Below are 13,057 nucleotides of genomic sequence, written 5' to 3' on the forward strand. Positions count from 1 at the left end.
TAACTCTTGTTTAAGCTCTTCCACTTTCTTCTTTCTGAAGTGTCTTCTGCCTTATGTAGGAACAATGGTGTTAATCAAATATTTTACATTTTGAACAGTGAACACCTTGTGATGAATGTTTTATTGTCATGGAGACATCCACAAGACTTACTTGTATTACACTGCTGTTGTCCCTCTGGCACTTTCTCCTCCTTACCGTTTTCCTCACCTTATGTACATATAACATACATCACATCAGAAAGACAGAACAGAAATGTGACATTAATAGAAAAGGTAAAAACAAAAGAAACTGTTCCCTGACTGAAAATAATAACAGAAGATGAAACAGACATCAAAAAGAAAATGGTGCTAATCAAGATTCACTCTACATACATCGCATCACCATAACGTTTTATGTTTTGAACAGTGAACACCAACACTATAGAGTCATGGGAGTGCCATAAAAAGAACAAATCTGTAAAAGAATAAGAAAACAAATGTGGAAATATAAACAGGAATGAATAAAAGAGTAAATAAATTAAAAATGTGGAAATATAAAGATAAATAAATGAAACTAAAAAAATGCTTTTACCCATTGCAAATGTGTTTTTTTTTCAAACTTATTCAGCAGTTCAACACAGCTAGTTAGCATGGGTGCCGTGCTTAAACCCCTTTCACACTGGACCGGAGGGGCACAGTGGTATGACATAACATGTAGTGGACTTAAGTACAACTATTGTAGCCTGCCCATCTGCAGGCAGACCCCTCTCCTCCAACAGCAATAGGTTAAAAGCAAAAGCAATACAGTAAAAGCATTTTTTATTATCTTATTTATTTCCTTTATATTTCCAAATTTTATTTTTATTCATTACACTTCTTATACAGATGTATTCTTTTTAATGGCACTCCTATGACTCCATATACCTGAGGTTGAATGTTTTATGTGTGTAGAAACAACCAGAAGATTTACCTATCTTTAACAGTTGCATTTCCAGGTTCGGTTGATCTAGGAGGTTGTCCTTTTCCCCGTTCGGTTCTGTCAATTGGCCACATAACAAATTCAGAGAACAATATGGCACTCATAGAACACAAGATAAAAACTTTGTAAAAACGCTACTTTTTTTGGACAAATTCATGTCCTCCATGAATAAACTAATGTCTAAGTTATCTGAATGTTTATAAAGCACAGGCAACAGTGCACAGACATTTTGTCTTAGCTCAAAGTAAAGTTCAACACAGACTAGACACTACATATTTTTATAAAATGTTTTCAACCCAAAATATAATTACTTTTGCATTTTAACAATGACCTGTGGCACAATTTGTATATTTTTTAAATCAAATACCAACCATTAACCAACCTTGCACTCTTACCATTGGAACTGTGATATAAGCCCATGGTGAAGCAAGAAGTATAAACCAAATCAACTGAAATTATTAAACAGAGAAATATCAATAACATGACGGTAAAATCAGTAAGAAAATGCCAATACTGTATTTACAAAGCTTGTTTCAAACAACATGGTAAAACAAGATCAATGGTGAGCCCTCAGTGCACTGGTTTGAGAATTCACTGGTACAACCCAGAGGAAAAAATGACAGTTTTCATAAAACAACACTAATCTTCTTCTCTGCATATAATTTTTGAGGGAAGACCAGCTTTAAACAAACAGAAAATAATTGTTTTCTACAATGAAGAAATTCATTAAGTAATTAGATGTATAGTTTTTAAAGCTCACATACCTGTTGTGCACGTCAAAACTCCAGTTCAGCCTAGGGGAAACGCAGCTGCATGACCAAAGTCCTCCAATAAAAAAAGTACTCCAATCGTGAACAACAGTAATCAGTTAAGGTGTGTTCACCTTGTTTTACATGCTGCAGCCTGGATCAATGTACATGTGCATTAGATTTAAACCTCATGAACAACACTCTATGCATGCTTATGTTTAAAATATAGTGACAATTAGAGTATCAGTACCGACAGTGTTTTCAGATGGTCAGGACTGCATCTCTCTATGTATGCATCTATATATTTCTTTGCAGTCTTCATATCCTAGTGCTACATTTCTTTATTGTATAATTTAAAAATGGATGACCGACTGCAGAGGGCAGAATTGGGCTTCTTTCATAAAACTGTGTAGTGAAGTCACACTTTGTTGTTATTGAGATTCCTATGAGACAGAGGTTAATATAAGTTTCTTTTCCTCACTACAACCTCTGTTGTAAATACACAGTATATGTACTATATGTTCACCTGCTCTTAAGAGACGAGGAAGTGTTTTAACAAAACGCACTCCTGAGTTGTGTGAAACCTTGCACATTCATTAGAATGTGAAAACAAAAGGGGTTTTTAGTTTGACACAAAATTGACTTTGAATATACAAAACTTGATGGAATGGCATCATCATGGCTTTACTTGTTAAATGAATAGAGATAATAAAAGGCAGAGCAGGTGCTAGATCAACTCAAACTGAAAGTGAAAGTGTTTAAGACACACAAGAATCAGGGGGATAATTGATGTTCCTTATGTTTAATACATGAATGATTACATAATAGACACCATCACACACACACTCAGTTCCTCTCTCAATTAACACTTCCTTACACAGCAAATTAGTGAACTAAGTTTAGCTTTTCCGAATGATTCAGCTCCTTGAAATTAGTCCAGTTGGGTCAGAACACACGTCACTTTACAAGCTTTGCCGCAAAGTTGTTAACAGAAAATCTGCACATCTTCTGCTTACAACCATTTAGCACACATGGCAAAATCAGCTAGATTATTTCTTCAACCAGAGCAGCTCTACTTCACATATTTTTAGAACCAAAACTCTCACATGCTGTTGCTTCTATAAGAGGCCAAACAGGAAGAAGGTCACACTTGCATTTATTTCTGTTTCAGTCTGATGGTGACAGCAGCAAGACAACATGGAGGTTACAGCTCTCTGCATCACACTATGTGAGTAGTCATTTTGTTTGTCACATTCTTTAGAAAGCTTTTGGCAAAAACCTTTTTTTCTTTTTTACAAAAGGTCAGACATTACAACACTTTGTTGGGAGATGGGAGATGTAAACCTAAGATTTTCCTTTTACCTAGGAAGCATCTACAGATTACAGCAGCTATATTTTCTGTTCTTGATGGTTCATGATATTCTAGCATGAACACAGACGTGTAAAGGTCAGTATTTCTGAAACAACTATTTTTTCTCTCTCTCTCTAGTGATTAATGCGATTCTTGTAGCAAAAGTTCACAACAGTAATGGTCAGAAATATGGTAAGTTGCAGTTACTGTTTTTAATGCTTTATATTAGAGGGGGTTATATCAGATTTGGTTTATTTGATGTGGCGTTGTGTGAGACAGTCATGCATAGTCAGTGTATTACCTGCAATAGATTCAGATCAGCGCACTGCCAGTTAAGGGAGGCAGCAGGGAGCACTGGTACACTAGCAGAATGATGTGTTGCTGTGGGCAGGCCAGAAGAAAAACGTGTTTTAGACACTTTGAAAAGATGCCCATTTAGCGCGTTGTCTACTGCAGGTAACACACTCACAACGCATGACTGCCTTATACAACCTCACGTCAAATAACCTAAACTATTCCTTTAAGATTTAGGACTTAACAGAAATATCCCCACTGACTAACAATAGTGTTTTTGGTGTTGCCTCGATCATTGAGGTTTCCCTCATTTGCAATGATGTCGAGATATACACAGTATTGTCCTCTTTTGAAGTGTATCACTGTATGTCAGTGATACACTTCAAAAGAGGACAATACTCAGTGAAATCATTTGCCCATTGAGGTGAGCTGGCTTGAGATCACGTTCTTGAATTGTGCACGGGTGGCGAGGAGTGTGTCGATCTAGAGAGTATGTTGTAGATGATTCCATGTGTGTTTGGTGCACAAAAACTTACAATTGCACTGCACGTGTAAAATCCATGGCAGTTATACAAAACATCTAGTGTCACTAAATATTTGAGAGAACAAAATTAATATAAGTAATAATGCAGAGCATTAAGCAGGAAGTACGTCCATATTGGCCATTATTAATTTTACCATTTGTGCCACTATATAGGAAGTAGTCTAACCTTTATGTAGTAACATGGATTGTACCAGTGTGGTAATCAGGGTGGTGGATGGTCATGTAGAATGTGCCATGTTATTGACTCTAACCACATCTTTTCTTAACCTTAAGGGTTTTAGTTGTATAACCCTATACATCATGGCTTAACCATAAGGAAACTTTTTTAAAAGATAAGAAATGTAAAATAACACATGCCTAAAATATGTTGTAGGAGTGATGATGTTGAGGTTGTAAAAATAACATGGAAATTCTTTAACTTAAACATTTTTGTCTCTGGCTCAGATGCAGGTTTTCCCCATATTTTTCCAAACAGACTTCAGTTCTTTTTATACGAGTCAATCTCTGTAAATTGTGTGGAGTTTGGTGGGCCACATGAATGGAGAGTGATGAGGAAACGGAAGGAATTTACTCCGACAAATGCCTCTTCCTGGAAGACATCAACAAGATGCCGCACCATTCAAAGTGCCTATCCAGCAGACAGTGGAGTGTACTGGTGTGAAGATGAAGAGGGGGAGAGAAGTAATGCAGTTAACATCACAGTTACTGGTATGTTTGACAAAGTATACATCAAGATCTATAGTACTTATTTTCTTAAAGTGAAAATAAACATGATTCATCATTTGCTCTTCATCTCGAAGAAACAGTAAGGTTAAATCACTGAAATAAAGTGAATGCTGTAGTTTTCTACTTAAAGTCCAGGGGACTGTTTAACAAAAGCAATTTGGGAAAAAAAATACTGCAAATGGCAAAAAGACTACATTTGTAAGCTCTACATTCCCATTGATTGTGTCTGAAGCATGGTATATCTTAATTTTTTGAATGTGTATTGACCCAAGAGAAAATTATGTCATGTTGCAGTTTGTATGTTTAAAATATGGTGCACAAGCCCCAGAAGCTACCGCTATTTTTATGTATTCTTTAGATGGTGAAGTGATCCTGGACATTCCTGTTCTGCCTGTGACTAAGGGAGATGATGTGACTCTGCGCTGTAGAATGGAGAATACTTCGCACCTCATCGCTGAGTTCTACAAGGATGGCACCCGTGTCGGAACGGGTTACAAAGGAGAGATGAACATCCCCAGTGTTTCCAAGTTTAATGAGGGACTGTACAAGTGCAGCATCTCTGGAGCTGGAGAATCACCAGAGAGCTGGTTAGCTGTAAGAGGTGAGAACTCACAAGGTGTTTGCATTGAAAACACAAAATATCAAATTGTAGTGTAGCTGAGTTGTGCTTGCTGTTCTAGCTGTAATCATACATTCATACAAAATTTGTTACGCCACTATGCTAAAGCAAAGCATATTTTTTCCAATGTAAACACTAGTGATAGACAGTAGACATTAAGTTAATTTTTTTTGTCTTTTAAGGTCCTCATTCATTCCATATTCACTCCCCACATCTCTCCGCTCTGCTGTGGATTCTGATCAGTATTTCGGTGGCAACTCCGCTGCTGTTGGTGGTGGGACTTCTTTACTGTGAAAAACGCAAAGGTACACAGACGGGGGGTGGGGTGTTCTCCAAAGTCATTTCTTATAATTCATCCTGAGTGAATCATAAATGTCCATACCAAACTCAAATGATCCATCACATAGATATCAAAATTTTTCACACATAACCACAAACAAAAGCTTATGGTGGCATTAGAGGTAAAATCATGGGGTCACCAAAGTCAGTAGCATTGATCATGAATGTCTGTATGAAATTTCATGGCAAAGAATCAAATTGATATTTTAGTCGACAGAAAGTACAACAAAAAAGCATTGCTAAGAATAAAATCTGTATACCATATCTAGTCCGCAAGGTGTAGACCTTTTTTCCAGTTGAGTGAGACTGGAACTCTGAACTGAACTCTTTTTGTACAACTGTAACACGTTAGACTGGTTGACTGCGCGTGAATAAAAAGCTAAAATATTAAAAAAACACAATAACTTAATCTGAAACATTTAAAGTCTGTCCATCAAAAACTGTCTCTCTATTTGAGCCTCTCAGTTTTAAACTACACAGAAAATCTCTCTCTCAAATTAAATCGAGGGCAATTGGACTTGTATTTGTCTGTGGAAGACGTTTCGCCTCTTATCCAAGTGGCTTCATCAGTTCATCATGTATTGGTCTCTCTAGTCCGCACTAGTCTTACTAGTGGACGTTACTAGTGGAAACGTCTTCCACAGACAAATACAAGTCCAGTTGCCCTCGATTTAATTTGAGAGAGAGATAACTATGACCTGGACGAATGAGAACATTCACAGATACACAGAAAATCAGAGACAGAAAAGAAAGGTACCTCACAACAAGTATTTGTCCCTCCCCATTATCACTGGTTTATGGGCATCACATTTGAAATCACTTTTCAGAAAATGAAACGTACCTCATCAAGAAAATGCGATATATTTCATAAAAGGAGTCAAGTCTTCCAAATCACCTGTCTCAAGTCTAAGTCAAGTCTCAGGTCATGAATGTCAAGTCTTAACAGTGCGAGTCTCAAGTCCTTTAATTTGTGACATAACTCTGACTTGATGTGAATCAATTCCCCCACCTCTATTGTGTCCTCTATTGCAAAACCTTATTCCATAAAGTGATTGTCATTTTGTCACAGTTCTAACCGAAAAGCTGACACAAGTTAATTTCTTTCCAAAAATCTATGACAGGCACAAGATGTTCACCAGAAGAGAGTGTCGTCTATTCTTCTGTCTACTATTGGTAAGACTAAGTATGATGTTCTCTTTTCATTTCAGGTCATTAGTGTTTATTTATTCACTCAGTACAAAATAAATAAAATTCAGTGATGAATTGATAACGTCAAATTATTAGACACCTTCTCACAAAGTGATGACTGCAAGGTTTGCAAAGCACTAAGGTCACAGAAAAGAGTGTAGTAGTAAACCTTGTCTCAAAAAAAAACAAAAAAACCCCACAGTATTAAGATCAAAATGTCTTGGCACAAACATCTTTTACTGTGCATGCTTTTTTTCCCCTAAATTATGTATCTCCTGTGCGTTTCACAGGTCAGTAAGAGCTGAGACATCGGATTGAAAGAAGAGTAGGACCGTTTGTTTAACGCTCAGATGGTACCTGTATATGTAATACTGTGCATGAAAGCTAATTTAGTAAGGAAGGAAGTTATACCTTATACTTAGTGGTTGTGCAAAACAAGTTCCTTTTTTAAATGTCTATCAATATTGTGTTTAAACTAAATGTAATTTTTCTACGTGTTAAATTCATTGAACATGTTTGGTTGTTTTTCTATTAGCAATTCTGTAGTATGAATAATCAAATGATATTTGATGTGATTTTAAAGAAAAATCATAATTAAATTGTAATTGTGATGTAATATGTGTCTGAGACCATGTCATAGTTATTCCTCTTCCTTATGGATGCAATATCTCAGTAATGCCTAGATGGAACTTCTTCAAATTTGGCACAAACTTTAATTTGGATTCAAGGATGAACTGATTAGATTTTGGTGGTCAGAAAACAAATTTTAGCCATAACTCAACACACAGCAGTTGTGAAAAAATGTCACAATTGGTTAATATTTTATATGAGTCCAGATGAACAGGAATGCAACCTGAAACTAGTCTAAGTGGTGGAGGGATACAACCACGAATTCTAGATTAGACATGCGTTTCTTAGATTACAGGACACCATATCACATACTCACAGAATGTTTAGTCCTCCTTATTTTTATGGTTTAGGGTGTTTTTCTCATCAAAATCTCTCTAAATATTGTCCTCTTACTGTCCAACCACCATAGTCCAGATGAGAGAAATGTTGATATTTTCATCTGCAACACCTTGAGTTATTTTTAAAGAAGTAGACTTAAAGAACAGCAGAGTGGTGCAGCAAATGCTCACCAGATTTGGGTTTCGAGTCCCAGACTACATGTAGGCGGCCCTGAGTTGTTGGTGAAAGTTGTTAGGGCTACATGTACTTTAAAAGAAATACCTGCAGACACTACCCATGGCTGAAAATGAACTTCATTTGCTGCATGTTAATTGGATTAGATAAAGTCGTGTATTTTTTATTTTCACTTAATTGTTAATATTCTCCTAAAGTATAGACTATAAACACTACACAACACACAGATCAGAGATAAGACAGTGAAGGACAGTTCCTTGTTCCTTGTATGTATATTTAGGAAAACTAAACATTCTGTGACAGTTGACCTGAAATGATGATGAATTGTCACACAGTTGAACATTACAACATTTGAGCAGTTCTTTATGGTGAAACAGTTAAACCACAATGTTCTGTCTACTGTCTGTTCACACGTCTGTAGACAGTGTTCTCAGGAACAGAGCAGCTGCAGCCTTTAAATACTCTTCCTGTGGTCAATGACTTATCATGCTGTCACATCAGTCTGACCTCAACTTCAGCTCAACGTCAACGTTGAGCTAGATCTATCGACCCGCTAAAAGATTATAAAACCTCGAATAAGATACAATCAAATTACAGATCAAATTAAATGTGTGCCAGATGCTGTGGGGATTTTCTTTGACAATTTTCGTGTTAAAGTAGTAAGTAATAATGTATGTTTAAATAGCATGTTTTCCGCCTGCCAGAATGATAGAGGCTGAAGTTAACTGCAGGACCTGAATAGAACCTATACAAGGACTTCTTACGTGTCTGAAGGTGCAGCAGTGAGGGGGATTTCCCACAACCAAACTACTTTGTGCAGAACCAACTGCTTTGGTTTTGTTGTGCAGCTGTTTAAAAAGTTCAAAAGGATGCACACAGTTCATTATATATATTTCATTTTGAATGACAAGTGGCTCAATAACAGATTTTCAGACTCTAGAATAGAAATGATGACTGATTTAACCATCTATTTACATTTCACAGACACACCCTTGCCAAACAGATGAGGCAAAGACATAGTGAAAATATCAGATATATTCAAGTGAAGATGGTCTTACCATGCTAACATTAGTATTAGTAAGTATCATACATTCCTATTTAACTTTTCAGGAACAATATCAGTATTAATGTAAGGATGTAAGAAAAAAGGAAGGACCAATTTAATTGTTGTTTTAAGATAGATTTAGTACTATTGAGGGAAGAAAACTAAATTCAAGACAATGAGTAAATATTAGTACATACATAAATATTGTATACAATAAATCACTACATACTACGAGATAGATAGATAGATAGATAAACTTACAATATGAAAATGTATTTACACAGTATTTACAATATAGTTGATTGGCTTTAATTGTTCAAATACACACACACACACACGTGATTTAACCAATGCCACACTAACAATGTAACATAAAAAGCAGTCAAATGTATGTACATTAAAAACAAAAAACCCAATCCAACAAACAATGTTTTTAAGTTTGCATTCATTTAATTTATGTTCTGGTTCTTTAAATCAGCATGTTTTGATAAAAAGCTGTATCGTCTCATTTTTTTTTTTTGGAAAGATGTCCTTTTAATGCCACGGGGGGAAATGTGCATGTGACCGAGTCGACCAGTCCCACTCCAGTATCAGTAGTCACATCCCCGAGCTGTGTCTGAGTCTCACCGATTCAGTTCATGATGATTTCATATCGACAGTGTAAATGTTCTTAAAAGAACAAAGTGTACAGTCATATGTTTAGAGCTGTACAGGCTATTGGATATATTTAATCAACAGTCAAAAATCACAGCCACACATAAAATCATAAATATGAATCATCATACCATAAATCATCATTAAATAAAAACACTGTTAGAAAACGCAATCTTCATTGAATATTTGTGGACTGTCTCCCTGTCTCTTATCTGTCAGCAGCAGATTACACTGAACTTTTTCTTCAACTTTTCCTCCTTATTTACATATTTTTGGTCATCTCTTTTCAAATGTTGTTCATCAGGAGGAGGTCTGACACACAAACACTGTGCTGGGCTGAAATATTATCTCTAAATGTTCTTCAAACACAACCTGGACGATATGAGGAGATTAAAAAACTGATGTACTCAGTGTGATGTGGAGTGTTGAAAGCCTTCACAATTTTTTAGTCATTACATGTACACAAAGAGAGCACTAATTTATCTCGTTCTGTAGGATTTGTTTTGTCTTGTCCTATTTCTTCTCTTTTCTTTGAAGTTTCCTCTGAATCTCTTCTTTCTGTTCCTCTGTGTCCTTTAGCTGTTTTTTAATTTTCTCCATGTGACCCTCTATTTTTTTCAACTTTTCTGTAATTTGTTTGATTTCTTCAAATACCCTCTTGACTATTTTGTCTACATTCATTTGCAGTTGCTGGTATTCTTGCTTTCTCTCCTGCTGGTTGTCGTTACTCTCCAGTATGATTTCTTTCAGTTTTAAATATCCCTTTGCTTTGTTAGCTATCTTATCTCCCTCCTCTTCTGTTACTTCTGTCTCCACTGATGTAACCTTCTTATCAGTCTCCTCTACCTCTCTCTCTGCTTTCTGAATCTGGACAGTCAGTTGCTCTTTCTGCGTCTCCAGTTCCTCAGTCAGTTCCTTCAGACAGTCAATTATCTGCACCACATCCTTCTGTTCCTCCTCTTTCTTCTTTAACTGCTCATCAAGTTTTGCCCTTTTTTTGTCTAAATCCATGATTTCTTTCCTTGCCATCAAAGGCTGATGTTCTGTGCTGGTATTAGTAGCTGTGGTTTTCTCTTCTTGGTCTTCATTCATGTCTTGACTTGGCATTTCTGTGATTAAAAAAAATTGTTAGACTATGCAGTTGCAGACAGATGCACAATAACAGCAAATGAGTTCTGCTGTAAAAATGTCTTTGAGTATATGACACATTTCTTAATCCATTTAAAACAACTTTCTAATTGTACAGGTACTATCTATATACTATTAAAAAAGTAAAGTAATAATCTAAGGGCTTTGATAGGAAAAGCGTTCTTAAATATATCAAATACTTTTTTGACTCACTTATTTTGTTTTGTCTCTGTTTCCAGACAGAAAAGGAAACTGCAACAACAAACATTAAGCAGAAAACCACACTAAAGCTGATGGAAGCAGCACAGTTAGATGTGGCCATGAAGAAATCATCTGAAATAAAAGAACAACTCTGTATTTATAGAAAACTAGAGTCAAATGAAGCTCAACTGTGACTGTTTTATAATTGTAGAAATTATTTCTACCTGGAATATAAAAGTGTGTCTCTCTGGTCTGGTTGATGTCCTTCTGTTCGACTCTACAGGTGAAGTTGTTGCTGTGTCTCTTCTCCACAGTCACTCTGCTGCTGACAGTATACAGGTCATCAGGACCTCTGACTGTCTCTGTAGGTCCAGCAGAGAGGAGCTTTCCCTCACCGTCCAGCCACAACAGCTCAGGCTCTGGATACCAGCCTTTAGACTCACACTGTAACACCACTCTACCACTGTCTTTATGAAGCCTTGCTAAGCTGATACCAGGTGAGGAGATGGCAGCTGTTGATGAGGAGATGTTGATTCAAACAGCGTTTACTTACAATACTCAAATCACAAATTCTTTACAAAAGACAAGGAAATAACTGAGATTAGGTGTTCTGTGTAGCCTAAAAACAAATGGCAATGAACCAAAACATGTTCAAGTCTCTTAGACACTTACCAACAAGAAGCTCTACAAAATATTGTTTACTCTGTTTTGGAATGTAACATCTGTACGTTCCATGATCAGAGACTTTCACTTTGGAGAGTTTCAGTGAAATGTCTCCATGCTTCAGTTTGTCGATGGCCAACGATGTTCTTCCCTTGTAGGCCGTGTTTTGGTCATCCAGAAGCGCCTTACCGTCGTGCCACACATATATAAACCTGGGGTCCAAGTCAAGTCTCCCCCATTCCATTGTCATTTTAAAAGCATCCATGGCAGGTTCCAGCTGACAAGGCAAAACGGTGTCATCGCCAACCATTACCACGACCGGCTGGGGGGGATCAACCTGCGTCTGACCTGGAAATAAATAGGTCCATTTCAAATTCTGTCTTTACAATAAACACACTCACCTCTGTCAGGCTGAATCATGGCTTCTGTTGTGCCTCTAGATTTTCAGAATTTTCTAGTAGGCAATCATTTACCTGTATTTACATGCAGGTGCTGGTTTTAGTGTTTCACTTCACCATTATTTAGCAGTTGTGACGTAACAGAATGGAGCCTTATGTTGTTCAAATGGTTTCATATTTTTCACATTTTAAATTTAGTGTTTACACAATAAGGCGACATCACAGAACTAGCACAGAAAAGACTGGCCATGGTGGCCGAGCTTTTAAGGTGTCGACAATGAGCTTATGCCAACCCAAGGCCCTGTTAACTCTCTCCTGCCAGCTAACAAATCCATTAAAATCAATTAATGGCCTTCAAAAGAATAAATAAGTAAAAGGCAAAGTAAATTTTGAGAAAAACATCCCCAGATATTCAGAGGTAACCCTCAAAAACTAATCATCGGACTGTGTGGGTGTGGTTTAGTCAGATCTGACTGACAGTGGCCACATAAGCAAACAACCAATCAACTGTCACCAGAGTCTGATTTAAAAGTTGCTAAATCCTAAAAGTTCTGAGAGCAATATGATATCACCTTTATCAAACTGAGTCTCGCCAACTTCAAACCAGCGAAAGAATCAAAAAGAAATGTTTTATGTGAAATACGCTGTTCTGTTTTTGTAGGATCCCATCTCTCACACACACGTCTAACACCAAGTGTGTCAGAGCCCTTAAACACATACTACAATGTGTAAGTTACCTCCACAAAAGTGTGTTAGGAGTAAGAAGACAACGTGCCGGAAAACTGGAATACTGGTGGCTCTGAGCGGAGACTTAAAAGACTGTCCATCCTTTACGTGAATCATCCTGGAGAGTCAAACATTTAAACAGAACATTTCATTTTAAAACAGACTGTTTTAGCGTGGAACATTAACATTCACTAAGATTTTGAAATACTATTCACAAGATTATGGATGTTACATCAAATCTGTGTAGAAAACTTTAAATGTAAAGTAACAACAAGCAAATGTGATACCAATGGTAGCAATGGTAGCCTAATTCCACATTTGCTCGTCATAA

Source organism: Seriola dumerili, unplaced genomic scaffold (genome assembly GCF_002260705.1).
Source record: "Seriola dumerili isolate Sdu_G_001 unplaced genomic scaffold, Sdu_1.0 BDQW01000699.1, whole genome shotgun sequence".
Taxonomy (NCBI): Eukaryota; Metazoa; Chordata; class Actinopteri; order Carangiformes; family Carangidae; genus Seriola; species Seriola dumerili.